The sequence below is a fragment of the Mizuhopecten yessoensis genome, unplaced genomic scaffold (assembly GCF_002113885.1).
Source record: "Mizuhopecten yessoensis strain PY_sf001 unplaced genomic scaffold, ASM211388v2 scaffold10727, whole genome shotgun sequence".
Taxonomy (NCBI): Eukaryota; Metazoa; Mollusca; class Bivalvia; order Pectinida; family Pectinidae; genus Mizuhopecten; species Mizuhopecten yessoensis.
The window spans coordinates 127,559-141,949 of NW_018408691.1; the positions used below are offsets into that span (position 1 = coordinate 127,559).

The following is a 14,391-nucleotide window of genomic DNA, read 5'->3' on the forward strand; positions in this document are numbered from 1 at the left end:
TCATTTGACGGGCCTTACAAGTATGTGTGTGTGTTTGTGTTGGTATACCCTACAAAACGAGGTACCACCCCTGAGTACACAACCACGAAGTGAGGTATCAAAATAAAGCGAGGTACTTTTTCCCGTTACCTCGCTTTGCGCACCTCGTTATCTGCTTAGAAACTTTATTTTGAGCACGCACACGAAATTTTAGTAGGTACCTCACCACAACGCTAGATTCTCAACACTCTGTGTGTCGCAGACCCACCGCTGTCGATGAGCTATACGTCCGCCAATGGCACACACTCGGTATTTCCCGCCAAAGTAACTTTCGGAACTCTCTTAGCACATCCTCGCGCTTTTTCCACAGATACTGTATCAGCTCGTTTTGGCATGAAAGCGGCATGGCAGGGTGAGTGTAATGATTTTTTACCGTTTGCACGGGGTATTTTATTCATTTTCTTCACAGACATGACCGAAAAAAAACCTGCTACAAAACGTGCAGTAGGATATGTAAAATTTAGTCAGTTTGGACAGTATATGTCTGCTCTTAATTACTGTTACTTCAGAAGACAGGATCATCATGAAGATTATGAAAACTACGTGATTCATTTCTTTGATGTTGAATCGAGGTTGAAATTCGTACAGTATTGTTACAACCTACGCTTTGCGTACATATGTATAGAGGTTTTACATGGCGAAAAACTTTTGACAGGCGTCGCAGTCGGCAAAATCATATCCGATTGAAAAAAGGCCGACCAGCGGCCTCTCATGTTATGGGAGTACTTATATGACGAGCAAATCGGTAATTATTTAGCGTTAATTTTGTTTAGTGTGTAACAGGAACGGGAAAAGATCCCTCGAAGTTCAAGTGTGTAGATACAATAAGACAGCGCTCCCCATTAGGCCTACCCCTGAATGAGTGTAAAAAATCCCGAAAACTAAGGAAAAGATGGCGTATTGAAAGTTTAAAATACAGTTAGAGATCTACTCGTAGTTTCATTGTATTAAATATCATAAGTAAGCTACATTGACAGTACTAGTGTTCGTTCACAATGTACTAATTCAGTAGAACAGAGTTCTGAATCTGCAGAGATATGGTCTTAATTTTAGATGGCTCCTCTTAGAATCAAAATAAGAAAAAAAACCTTTCTTTTAATTTCTCTTTATGTTATTATCAAATTATCTGCTAGGTAGAATCCATCCAGAGACCTACATATATAGGTCTCTGATCCATCTCTAAGTTAGCAATTGTGTATTAAGTTATAAAGCAGAATATGTACTAAGGCCTACTCAGTATTTAATTTATGTATATCCTTGTATCATTTGTATACATATTGAACTTGTTTTAGATGACGAAGAGTAAGAGGAAGTACAAGGAAAGAGAGGAGCCTGTCTCAGTCAATCAATATAAAATTGGTAAGAATGGATCAAATAAACTTGTATATTGTTATCTGACATATGACATTCTGAAGTTAAGTCTTTAAGATACCATATCCATCCTAATATATTCACAGTGCTTATAAAATTACAAAAAAAAGTATAATGGATGTGTTTATTAAAACCAGCCACAGAAGAAATTTGTATATCAATTGTCAAATGACTCAAATACATACGATGGCCGATAGCGGACAGACAAAACAGTATAACAAGTAGTACGTTTTCGTCAACAAAATATGTACATACATATTTTGTGTCAAAAATATCTACTGTAGTAGTTCATTTATTTGTACACAAAAAGTGTACGTACAAATTATGTTGACGAAAACGTACTACTAATTACACGTTATTGGCACAAAATTTGTACGTGTACAAATTTATCTACTGCTTCCAAATATCAATTAACATTCCTTTGTTCCTTGATTGATCACCGGCGCGGTCGTCTGTTGACTTTATCCTGATAAGGGGGTTCAAAACCAGACCAAAAACAAGTCGCTCACAATTAAAGAAAGGATTGAAAGAAAGTGCATGGTTTCGTTTTTCTTATATATATATATATATACATTTGTATGTATATTATAATAAAAATAAGATGGTATTGACTAAGTACTATAAATGTAAGTGACTTCCAGAATTGTCAGAGACGATCATCTGGATAGAAAATAGTGTTGTAATATACATACAAATGTATATATATAAGAAAAAAGAAACCATGCACTTACTTTCTTCCGTTACGCCAAAATGAAGCCGAGACAATCCTTTCTTTCTTGTGAGCGACTTGTTTTGGTCTGGTTTTGAACCCCCTTATCAGGATAAAGTCAACAGACGACCGCGCTGGTGATCAATCAAGGAACAAAGGAATGTTAATTGATATTTGGAAGCAGTAGATAAATTTGTACACAAAATGTGTACATACAAATTTTGTGCCAATAACGTGTAGTTAGTAGTACGTTTTCGTCAACATAATTTGTACGTACACTTTTTGTGTACAAATAAATGAACCACTACAGTAGATATTTTTGACAAAAAATATGTACGTACATATTTTGTTGACGAAAACGTGCTACTTGTTATACTGTTTTGTCTGTCTGCTATCGGCCATCGTAAATACATGTATGGGCAAAAAAATGAAGAAGCTTTCATTCAAGTCTATTATTTTAACAGTACCAAGTTCTTCATTTCTATCACATAACTTGTGTTTCTTGCAATGGATTTCAAGTTATCAGCCAAATTTGTTGTGTTGCTAGTGTATATTATCAAGATCTTGCAAGAGACTAATATTGAGAAAAATCCCCATTTACCAGAGTTATAACAGGAATTAGTCCTGGATTTTCTACAAATTTTGGTGTGTTGCTTCATATTATGAAGATCTTGGATGAGTTTGATATTGAGAAGAATCAGTCAAGTTGCTAAATTTATGGGACTTTAAATCCGTTAAAAGTGGTTATTTCTACGTAGGGCTGCCACAATATATTGGTATATTGCAATACACACTGTATAATATTGTATCGCAATGCAGATGCTGAAAATTGATTCTTCACAATACAAGTATTATGTGTATTTTTGACTAGGTGCCATTCTTTATTGTCATTTCAAACAATAAAGTTATGTTTGGTGGTTGATCATTCTTTTAAACACAAATTAAAAGCCATGGTATTGCTTTCTTCTAGAATGCCCTATTTCATTGTTTTATTCTATTCTTGCGAGCAAATGAATGAAAGTTGATACAGTTGGTATATATGATCTGCAGTGACAAAAACACAAGTGCAATATAGGGCTCAAAGTGGATATTTTTACCTGGTGGCCTGAAAGGCTACCAGGCTATAAAATCTAGGCGCCAAATGGAAAAGTTGGTAGCCAGGTCAAACTGTAGTATCTTTTGGTTTGATTTTTTCACCCTAGTGTGAATTATTCCTTGTTTTGAGTCTGCCATATTATGATAAGTGAAGTGTTTGAGCTACATCTAATGTGAGCTCATGTCAACTGTTTTGGCAATGGCAGTCAACAGCTTAATATCAATGGCGGAGAACTTTTTCGGATTTTAATTACTCTCTGATTTTTTTGAGCCCAATATTTAAGTCGCCATGCAGGCGCCTTACACGTTGATACATGGTCGCCAATGGTGAAAATTGGGTGCCATGGCGCCTAAAATGGTCGCCACTTTGAGCCCTGGGGTATCGCAATACATATCACAACAATGTCAGTGTTTTCCCAGGGTATTTGAGGAATTTTTCAAAAATTGCAATTTCGGTATTTTATCCGTGCGTGTGAAAACCTCTGAATTGGGAAAAATTCAAAATGATAAAGATAAAAATATAAATTTAGACCCAAGATGTACAACTTTCATCCAGATTATCTGATTCTAGTACATTTAATCATTAACAGTTGTTTATTTCCTGTTAAATATTAAGATTTTGACTTCATTTTTTTTTTTGATATCTACATCCAGTATATTTGAATATACAAAGTAATCTAAAACATGCTTCAAAAGGCGAAACAATGTAAAAAAAAATTATTTTTTTCAAATTTCAAAAGATTAATTTTCTCTAAATTTTTGTTTCCACTGCAGACTTTTTAAAATCTAAATCCGGATATTTTAGACCTACTTCCGGTTCGTACTTACTACAAAACAAAATGGCTGTCTACCTCACGTATATTTCCTTCCCTTGAAGTGAAAGTCATAAAAGGTACACAGGGTTTGTGATTTTCTTATTGGGAAATTAACTAATTGTTCTTCTTTGGGAATGGGATCGTTGCTTTTGGGAATGGGATCGTTTTCCGACCCCATTTATATAGACAGGAAAAACACTGAATGTTATCCTTGTGTGTTGCAGTATATATATAGCAATTCACAAACATCATACTTCAATGCAAATAACATTTGTATGTTTTTTTCATATTCTCAATATCCAGTGATTTTTTTTCGTTTATTTTACAGCCGAATATGGGCTGTTTCCCCTAGCTCAAAAAAGCTGTATTTTCCCCTAAAAATGCTATTTTTTCCCCTCAATTCAAGTAATATTTTCCCCTTGAAAGAAAATAAAAAAGTCCAATAACAGCGGTAAAAAACACCATCAATAAACAGCGTTGTCAATGCATAAAATCATCCACGATTCCTAGTGTGTGGACCATGCCTGTTAAAATAGATGTTTAAATTAAATTATATGTCATATTCTTAGTTGATTGTTTGATTTTAGATTTTTTTCCCTTTATATGATTAAAGATTTATCGCACTATATTTTCCCCTTAAAAAGACACAGGTTGTTTTGAAAAATCCAAACAAAATCACTGATATCTCAGAATAGTTTGCATAGAGTTGTAGACTTTGTAACGTTTTTGGATAACATCGTTTTAATTGACAGCGAGGAATACGGATGTTACACAAAAAAGAAAAAAGAAATAATTATAGATGAATATTTCATATGTCTGTTCTAATATAATTGACAAAACATTTACCTTGAATTATAAGGAGCTTAAAAACGAAATTATTTTGAAGGCAAGCCTTTACTAAATTTTTTTCTTGTCTATCAAAACTCTTATCACCGTTATCATTGCTCTGTTAAAATTTTAATGTATACGTGTTTTTTTCAGGTGATGTTGTCTTTGCAAACATTGAAATTAAAGGCTACCCAAAAAGCTGGCCAGGTGTCATCAAGAAGCTACACACTGACACTGACACTGCAAGTGTATACTTCAAAAGTGATGATGATGAGTGAGTATAACTTGAACTGTACTGCAATGCTGAAAAGTTTTTGTCAGGCTGCCATATAATAAACATCTAATGATATGACTGATAAAATTCTAGGCCAAATAAAATCTGCAAAATTAGATGCAAGGTTTTCTATTTTGGTTTTGATTTAAAGAGTCTTGGGACCCTTCAGAAGACAAGTAGTAACAAAAATATGTACTAAAACTTCTTAGTAGCAAGTAGGTAAAATACTAATGAGAATGGAAATGTAACAGCACATGAAATTTAAACATATTTCACTGCCTCCGCTGAGGATCGAACCCAAAACCTCTAGTTTACTAGACTGACGCTCAACTGATCGAGCTAAAGAGAAGTTATCTCTAGCCGAGTGGTATATTGCAGTTAGTAAATACCAGGGTTACATACTCCTCCTCCAGGAAAGAATTCGTCTTCGGGTTTCCAGGGGCTAACAACAATACTTGTGAAGCAAGGCTGAGTATCATTCCCGGGTCCCTATGTAGGCGTCAATGTAACAGAGCTCATGAAATTTAAACAGAGTTCACTGCCTCCGCTGAGGATTGAACCTGGGACCCCTGGTTTACTAGTCTGACGCACAACCGATCAAGCTAAAGAGAAGTTCTCTAGCTGAGCGGTATATTGCGGCTAGTATACACCAGGGTTACAGAAACAATAACATAAATTTAATATATACGTTGGAGATGAACAAATGTTATGCATTTTAAAGTGCTGCTTCCACTTAAGTACTGCATAACATCATTTGTTTTGCAATTCATTATACAGTCAATATACATATGAATTGTCATAAATATATATTTATACCTTTCAGGTTTACATTGAATCGAAAGAAAATCAAACATTTTCATCTGGATGAAACAGAAATTTCCAGAATTGCAAGTATGTAATAATTAGTGAAAATGTAGTTTAAACTACTATAGACCATCAATTTATTGTTGGAAATAGTGTTCGGAATTGGTTGCAAAAGCCATAATTGACATTTAAATTGGTTGAAGGCAAGTTAATAATTATGGATTGTACAAACGGTTACAAACAGACCCTCCTTGTAGAAGTATTTTGTTATTAACAAGTAACTGATGGGTACACTTTTCCCCTTGCAATAATGATCATATAATATAGATGTACATGGAATAAAATATTTCATTATTCTAAAAAAAAATCTTTGATCATGTGATATTTTCAGCAATACAAGCCCTTTGGCAAAGCTTTGGCCCCTGAAGTACATGTGAAAAAATTAAAGTAATCGATTATTGATTTTCACTATCGATTCAGTAACTTCTTGCTAATAATCGATCGGTAATCAATTACAATCGAGAATCTGCCGAACTCTAATTTGAATACATCATTTTGAGGAAGGTCAAATAGAGGCAGCTGCATCACATGATATTTAATTTTGTTAGGTACTAGGTAGCAAAAAAAACTTTACACTTAAATTTTACAGGAATTAAACAAACCAAAGAATATTTGCAATGATATATAAATTTCACAAATGTTGTAGCTACTAGCTGGTGAATTGACATGAAATGTAATCCCTCGTTATTTATATAATAAAGTCAGTTCCCAACAACATGAACATGAGACCATACATGATGACAAGAGTAACTTAAAGCTGATAAATTGGAATAGATGGAAGGACATTTAATTTATGCATAAGGAACATATTATTTTGATCCAATCTTTATTTTTTCCAGGTAATGTTAAAAACTTTGAAATACGCCATATACTCCTAGAAGATTATGAGTGGGCAAAAAAGATTTTCCTTGAGACAAGGCCTGAACAAATCACAGAACTAAACACAGGATCTGGGTCATCTCCAATAGAGGACCACACAGAACCTGGGCCATCACCAAAAGAGGTCCACACAGAATCTGGGCCATCGCCTAAAGAGGTCCACACAGAATCTGGGCCATCGCCTAAAGAGGTCCACACAGAATCTGGGCCATCGCCTAAAGAGGTCCACACAGAACCTGGTCCATCACCTAAAGAGGTCCACACAGAACCTGGGCCATCACCTAAAGAAGTCCACACAGAACCTGGGCCATCATCAAAAGAGGACCACACAGAGCTTGGGCCATCATCAATAGAGGACCACACAGAGCCTGGGCCATCACCTAAAGAGGTCCACCCAGACCCTGGGCATCACCTAAAGAGGACCAAACAGACCCTGGGCCATCCCCTAAAGAGGTCCACACAGATCCTGGGCCATCACCAATAAAGGACCACCCAGAGCCTGGGCCATCACTTAAAGAGGTCCACACAGAGCCTGGGCTATCACCTAAAGAGGTTCACACAGAACCTGAGCCATCACCAATAGAGGCCCATACAGAGCCTGGGCCATCACCTAAAGAGGATCACACAGAACCTGGGCCATGACCTAAAGAGGACCAAACAGACCCTGGGCCATCCCCTAAAGAGGTCCACACAGAGCCTGTGCCATCACCTAAAGAGGCCCACACAGAACCTGGGCCATCAGCAAAAGAGGACCACACAGATCCTGGGCCATCACCTAAAGAGGACCACACAGAACCTGGGCCATCACTTAAAGAGGTCCACACAGAACCTGTGCCATCACCTAAAGAGGTCCACACAGAACCTGGGCCATCATCACTAGAAGACCACTCAGAACCTGGGCCATCACCTAAAGAGGTCCAGACAGAACCTGGGCCATCACCTAAAGAGGTCCACACAGAACCTGGGCCATCACCAGTAGAGGACCACAGAACCTGGGCCATCATCAATAGAAGACCACTCAGAACCTGGGCCATCACCAATAGAGGACCACACAGAGCCTGGGCCATCACCTAAAGAGGTCCACACAGAACCTGGGCCATCACCAATAAAGGACCACACATAGCCTAGGCCATCACCAATAGAGGACCACACAGAACCTGGGCCATCACCTAAAGAGGTCCACACAGAGCCTGGGCAATCGCCTAAAGAGGCCCACACAGAACCTGGGCCATCACCTAAAGAGGACCACACAGAACCTGGGCCATAACCAATAGAGGACCATACAGAGCCTGGGCCATCACCTAAAGAGGACCACACAGAACCAGGGCCATCACCAATAGAGGACCACACAGAACCTCGGCCATCACCAATAGAGGACCACACAGAACCTGGGCCAACACCTAAAGAGGACCACACAGAACCTGGGCCATCACCAAAAGAGGACCACACAGAACCTGGGCCATCACCAATAAAGGACCACACATAGCCTAGGCCATCACCAATAGAGGACCACACAGAACCTGGGCCATCACCAGTAGAGGACCATAAAGAACCTGGGCCATCACCAATAGAAGACCACACAGAACCTGGGCCATCACCAATAGAGGACCATAAAGAACCTGGGCCATAACCAATAGAGGACCATACAGAGCCTGGGCCATCACCTAAAGAGGACCACACAGAACTTGGGCCATCACCAATAAAGGACCACACAGAACCTGGGCCATCACCAATAAAGGACCACACATAGCCTAGGCCATCACCAATAGAGGACCACACAGAACCTGGGCCAGCACCAAAAGCGGTCCATACAGAACCTGGGCCATCACCTAAAGAGGTCCACACAGAGCCTGGGCAATCGCCTAAAGAGGACCACACAGAACCTGGGCCATCACATCACCTAAAGAGGTCCACACAGAGCCTGGGCAATCGCCTAAAGAGGCCAACACAGAACCTGGGCCATCCCCTAAAGAGGACCCCACAGAACCTGGGCCATCACCAATAGAGGACCACACAGAACCTCGGCCATCACCAATAGAGGACCACACAGAACCTGGGCCAGCACCAAAAGCGGTCCATACAGAACCTGGGCCATCACCTAAAGAGGTCCACACAGAACCTGGGCAATCGCCTAAAGAGGCCCACACAGAACCTGGGCCATCCCCTAAAGAGGACCCCACAGAACCTGGGCCATCACCAATAGAGGACCACACAGAGCCTGGGCCATCACCAAAATAGGTCCACACAGAACCTGGGCCATCACCAATAGAGGACCATAAAGAACCTGGGCCATAACCAATAGAGGACCATACAGAGCCTGGGCCATCACCTAAAGAGGACCACACAGAACCAGGGCCATCACCAATAGAGGACCACACAGAACCTGGGCCAACACCTAAAGAGGACCACACAGAACCTGGGCCATAACCAATAGAGGACCATACAGAGCCTGGGCCATCACCTAAAGAGGTCCACACAGAATCTTGGCCATCACCAATAAAGGACCACACAGAGCCTGGGCCATCACCTAAAGGGGTCCACACAGAACCTTGGCCATCACCAATAGATGACCACACAGAACCTGGGCCATCACCTAAAGATTTTCACACAGAACCTGGGCAATCACCAATAGAGGACCACACAGAACCTCGGCCATCACCAATAGAGGACCACACAGAACCTGGGCCAGCACCTAAAGAGGTCCACACAGAGCCTGGGCAATCGCCTAAAGAGGCCCACACAGACCCTGGGCCATCACCTAAAGAGGACCACACAGAACTTGGGCCATCACCAATAAAGGACCACACAGAACCTGGGCCATCACCAATAAAGGACCACACAGAACCTGGGCCATCACCAATAAAGGACCACACAGAGCCTAGGCCATCACCAATAGAGGACCACACAGAACCTGGGCCAACACCTAAAGAGGACCACACAGAACCTGGGCCATCACATCACCTAAAGAGGTCCACACAGAGCCTGGGCCATCGCCAAAAGAGGCCCACACAGAACCTGGGCCATCACCTAAAGAGGTCCACACAGAACCTTGGCCATCACCAATAGATGACCACACAGAACCTGGGCCATCACCTAAAGATTTTCACACAGAACCTGGGCCATCACCAATAGAGGACCATACAGAGCCTGGGCCATCACCTAAAGAGGACCACACAGAACCAGGGCCATCACCAATAGAGGACCACACAGAACCTGGGCCAACACCTAAAGAGGACCACACAGAACCTGGGCCATAACCAATAGAGGACCATACAGAGCCTGGGCCATCACCTAAAGAGGACCACACAGAACTTGGGCCATCACCAATAAAGGACCACACAGAACCTGGGCCATCACCTAAAGAGGACCACACAGACCCTGGGCCATCACCAATAGAGGACCACACAGAACCTCGGCCATCACCAATAGAGGACCACACAGAACCTGGGCCAACACCTAAAGAGGACCACACAGAACCTGGGCCATAACCAATAGAGGACCATACAGAGCCTGGGCCATCACCTAAAGAGGTCCACACAGAATCTTGGCCATCACCAATAAAGGACCACACAGAGCCTGGGCCATCACCTAAAGAGGTCCAAACAGAACCTGGGCCATCACCAGTAGAGGACCATAAAGAACCTGGGCCATCACCAATAGAGGACCACACAGAGCCTGGGCCATCACCTAAAGGGGTCCACACAGAACCTTGGCCATCACCAATAGATGACCACACAGAACCTGGGCCATCACCTAAAGATTTTCACACAGAACCTGGGCCATCACCAATAGAGGACCACACAGAACCTCGGCCTCTGGTACTTTGTCCTAGTGGACTGAACCATGACCAACAGGTATGAAATCACATAAGTAGAGTGAAAAACCTCTTTTAAGGCCACCTGAAGCTCCATGTTTGGACAAATAGATATGGTTTTGATCGCTGATCATGGATTGCCTTCATACACTTGATTGAACTTTGGCCTCTAACCATGCATACTAATGGAATAATAACCGTATACTATATTTATATTTTGCAAATGTATCCTTGAAAGAGTTTTATAAGACTAAACTCAGTAATATTACAAGATTTATTTGGTATTTGTCTTTTTTTTTCTTTTTTTTTTAAATTATTAATGCTTGTTTTTTAAAGAGAATTTTGCTTTGTCCAGGGGTAGACCTCCACAGATGGAATCTTATAAGTAGTTTGACTAGTTTCAGTAGCCTGGCTTTGTTCAACTTAGTTTAATTGACAGCTTGTGATGTTTTGGACACATTAAAAACATTCGAAGGCACAAATTAGAGAAGAAATGAATTGCGCATTATAACCTTTGTCACCACAGCTAATGCTAGAATCAAGTAAGAAATGGTTTTACCTGAAAATTTTGATCTTTAACTATCTTACTATCAGTATAAGTATATTTCAACATGTTTTTTTTTTTCAGATGAATGTACTTGTCATTTGCAGAGAATACACGTTCAGATTCAGTAATACATTCAGCAAAGAGGTGACTCATGTAATAATCAAGACTGGTAGGTGTTATACTCACTGTACGTATAAGAAAAAAATGAAGTCATTGCATTTCTTCTGTAAGAATAATTTTTTTTTTAGCCCACCATCAGATAATAGGAGGGCTATGTAAATCACTTTTTTCTGTGGTCCAGCATCCATCCGTAAACAATTTTTGTTATCGCTATTTCTCAGTAACTACTTGACAGATCTTTCTTAATTTCATATGAAGGTTCCATCCTGAGGTCTAGTTTTGCATGTCGTGTTTTCGGACTGACCTGACTTCAAGATGGCCGACAGGTGGCCATATTGGATTTTGAAAACATTGATAAAATTACTTTTAATAGAGCAGCAAAATACATAGCCAATGTTTTTTTGTTTTTTTTGTTTTTTTTTTCAAATGCTGATAAAAATGCAAGTGTAGATTAATGTGTTTGATTTGAAACTGCTGGCAAAAGGCAAGCTCAAATATCTTTTGGTTTTGATATCAAATGTTTAATTATTTTCTCTGCATGAAAACAAAAAATGTTTGTAATCATGATACAATGTTTGTAGACACATAATTAGACAAACCAGGAAGGTTTCAGGGAACTCAGAATTTGTTAGATACATGTACTGTCTACAGATTGAACATAAAACTTGTTGTTGCATTATTTGGCCTGATTTCATTGAATTCCAACTTTGGTTATTGTTCTGTTGAAATGTCAATAATTTCATTGCAGAACCTGTCGGAAGTCATGTTTGTGAACGTACCATGAAGTTTTTTAAAGGTATAGCAAAAGGGTGCTGGATCCTTGACTACCAATGGATTGTAGAAAGTGTATCTGCAAGTCATCTTTTACCAGAGGTAACATAATTTATACCATATACAATATATTAAAGCTCATCTGTTGTACATTTTGTACCATAGACGTGATATTGTATATTGAGAAACACATATTAGTGTAAAGTTTATGTAGTTTTCTTAAAGCTGGCAGGGTCATTTAAGAGCGTGCCTAGGTGCTAACCACTCACCCAACATGGAGGCATTTAACAATTATTTCAGGTTTTGACATTGATGTTTTAAGCTATTTTATGAAGTATCAAAGATCAGTTTTTTTCCCCATTGTATCTTTCCTATTTTAGTTTTTGATAACCATGGAAATGAAAGTAAAAAAAAACGTGACACTGTGATATGTTTCTAATTTTGAGTTGATGAAATGAAAATGTGTGGTATTTATAGGAAGATTTCGAAGTCATAGGAGATAATGTCACTACTGAAAAGCACTTTGGGCCAGAAAAGTCACGGTTGAGAGTGTCACCACTTTTTGAAGGACATGAAATATACTGCTGTGGAAGAGCAACTAATATTTCAAAAGGTAAATCTAACTTCAAAATGATTATCTGGTCATTTAAAGACTTAAAGTTTTAAGTGCATTAGATATCTAATGTTAGAGCGAGGTACTTCCAGAAGAGAGTCTATGATAAGATAATCTGACACTCTACTTACTCTGCTGGAAGTGACTGATCGCTTGATTGCCAGCTAAACTTATAAAGTTCTAAATTATCGAAAATTGTTTGCTTGATAATGAAAATATTCAAAAGTCAATTCTAAATTATAATGTCTTTCAGATGATCTCGAGGAGTTTGTAACTTGGTGTGGTGGGTCCTTAATAGATCCTTCAAAATTAAAAACACCTAATATAAGAAAGCTTGCTGTGGCATGTGTAGACGAGTCCTTACTCGATCATGACATAGCAAAAGGTGAGTATCAGCACCTCAATTTTGTACTTGCTAAATATGTAATTTACAGTAAATGTAATATACTTTTGCGAAAGAATCTGTCATTCAAATACATAGACCGTAAAATAAATGAAATCTGCTATTCATGCATTTTATGCTGTATAAGAAGCTTTCGTGTGTATCTAATTTTACCAAATTGTGTGACTGTAACTTGGCACGTGGATGCACTATAGTGAGATAGTATGTCACATACCAAAATTAGGTCACTGTGACCTTGGCTTGACCTTTGACTTCCTTCAAAGTATGCCTGGTGGGGAGACTGTAATTCTTCGAGTTGTCTTGTTTTTGGTGACTTTGGTATGTATTATGAGCTTTATTTCAGTAAATTAAAACCCCATATCAAATTGCAACCATCTTTCTTTTCAGTAAACACTATGACCAAGGGATTACAGACAGTGTCTCATGAATGGCTGTTGGATTCAATCACTTTATATAAAGTACAAGATGTAAATGACTACCTCATTGAAATGGATGGTCCTGTTGACACAAATGAAGATTTTGCTGATGTTATTGAGGAAAACCCTGATGATCCTGATTACCAGCCCATCTCAGAACAGGACAGATACAGATGTTGAAGAAGAAAACAGCAGGATGTTGATAAAAAACAAAAATGGGAATTGGAATGACAAAATGGTCAACATAGTTTCAGACAGTGACTCTGATGCAAGCTCAGAAGTGTTTCCACTTCTAAATGACAACAAAGAAAAAAGACAGGATAGGTCAGTCATAAAGGTACAAATGGCTAACAATTGAAGGAAAAGAAAATGGGACAAGAAACATTACTGCATGTACTGTGGAATAGGCAGCAAAAATATTAGAAAGCATTACTTTTCAAAAAAACACAGATGTGAAAGCCAGGTTCAGAAGATACTGAGTTTTCCATTAAATTCCAGAGAGAGAACCTTGGCACTGGAGAAGCTTAGAAACGCTGGGGATTACAAACATAATTACGAAGTGATCAAGAAAGGAGAAGGAATTTTGGTATTGTGGAGAAATGTTACCGAGGAAATACAGGCATCCAAGATGTTACCTTGTGAGTATTGTTTAGCTTTTTAGGTCACCTGAGACAAAGTCTCAAGTGACCTATTGCGATCGCCTTTTGTCCGTCGTCGTCCGTCGTCCGTCGTGCGTCCGTAAACAATTTACATTTTCGACTTCTTCTCCAAAACCCCTGAACCAATTTCAATGAAATTTTGCAGGGACCTTCCATGGACAAAGGTCAACAAAA

At 39.3% G+C, this 14,391-nt stretch overlaps 1 pseudogene; it reads left to right on the plus strand.

Annotated features, from left to right (window-relative positions):
- The first annotated feature begins 13,793 nt into the window (after positions 1-13,793).
- The window catches only part of LOC110462025, a 13,122-nt pseudogene continuing 12,524 nt past the window's right edge, over positions 13,794-14,391 (plus strand).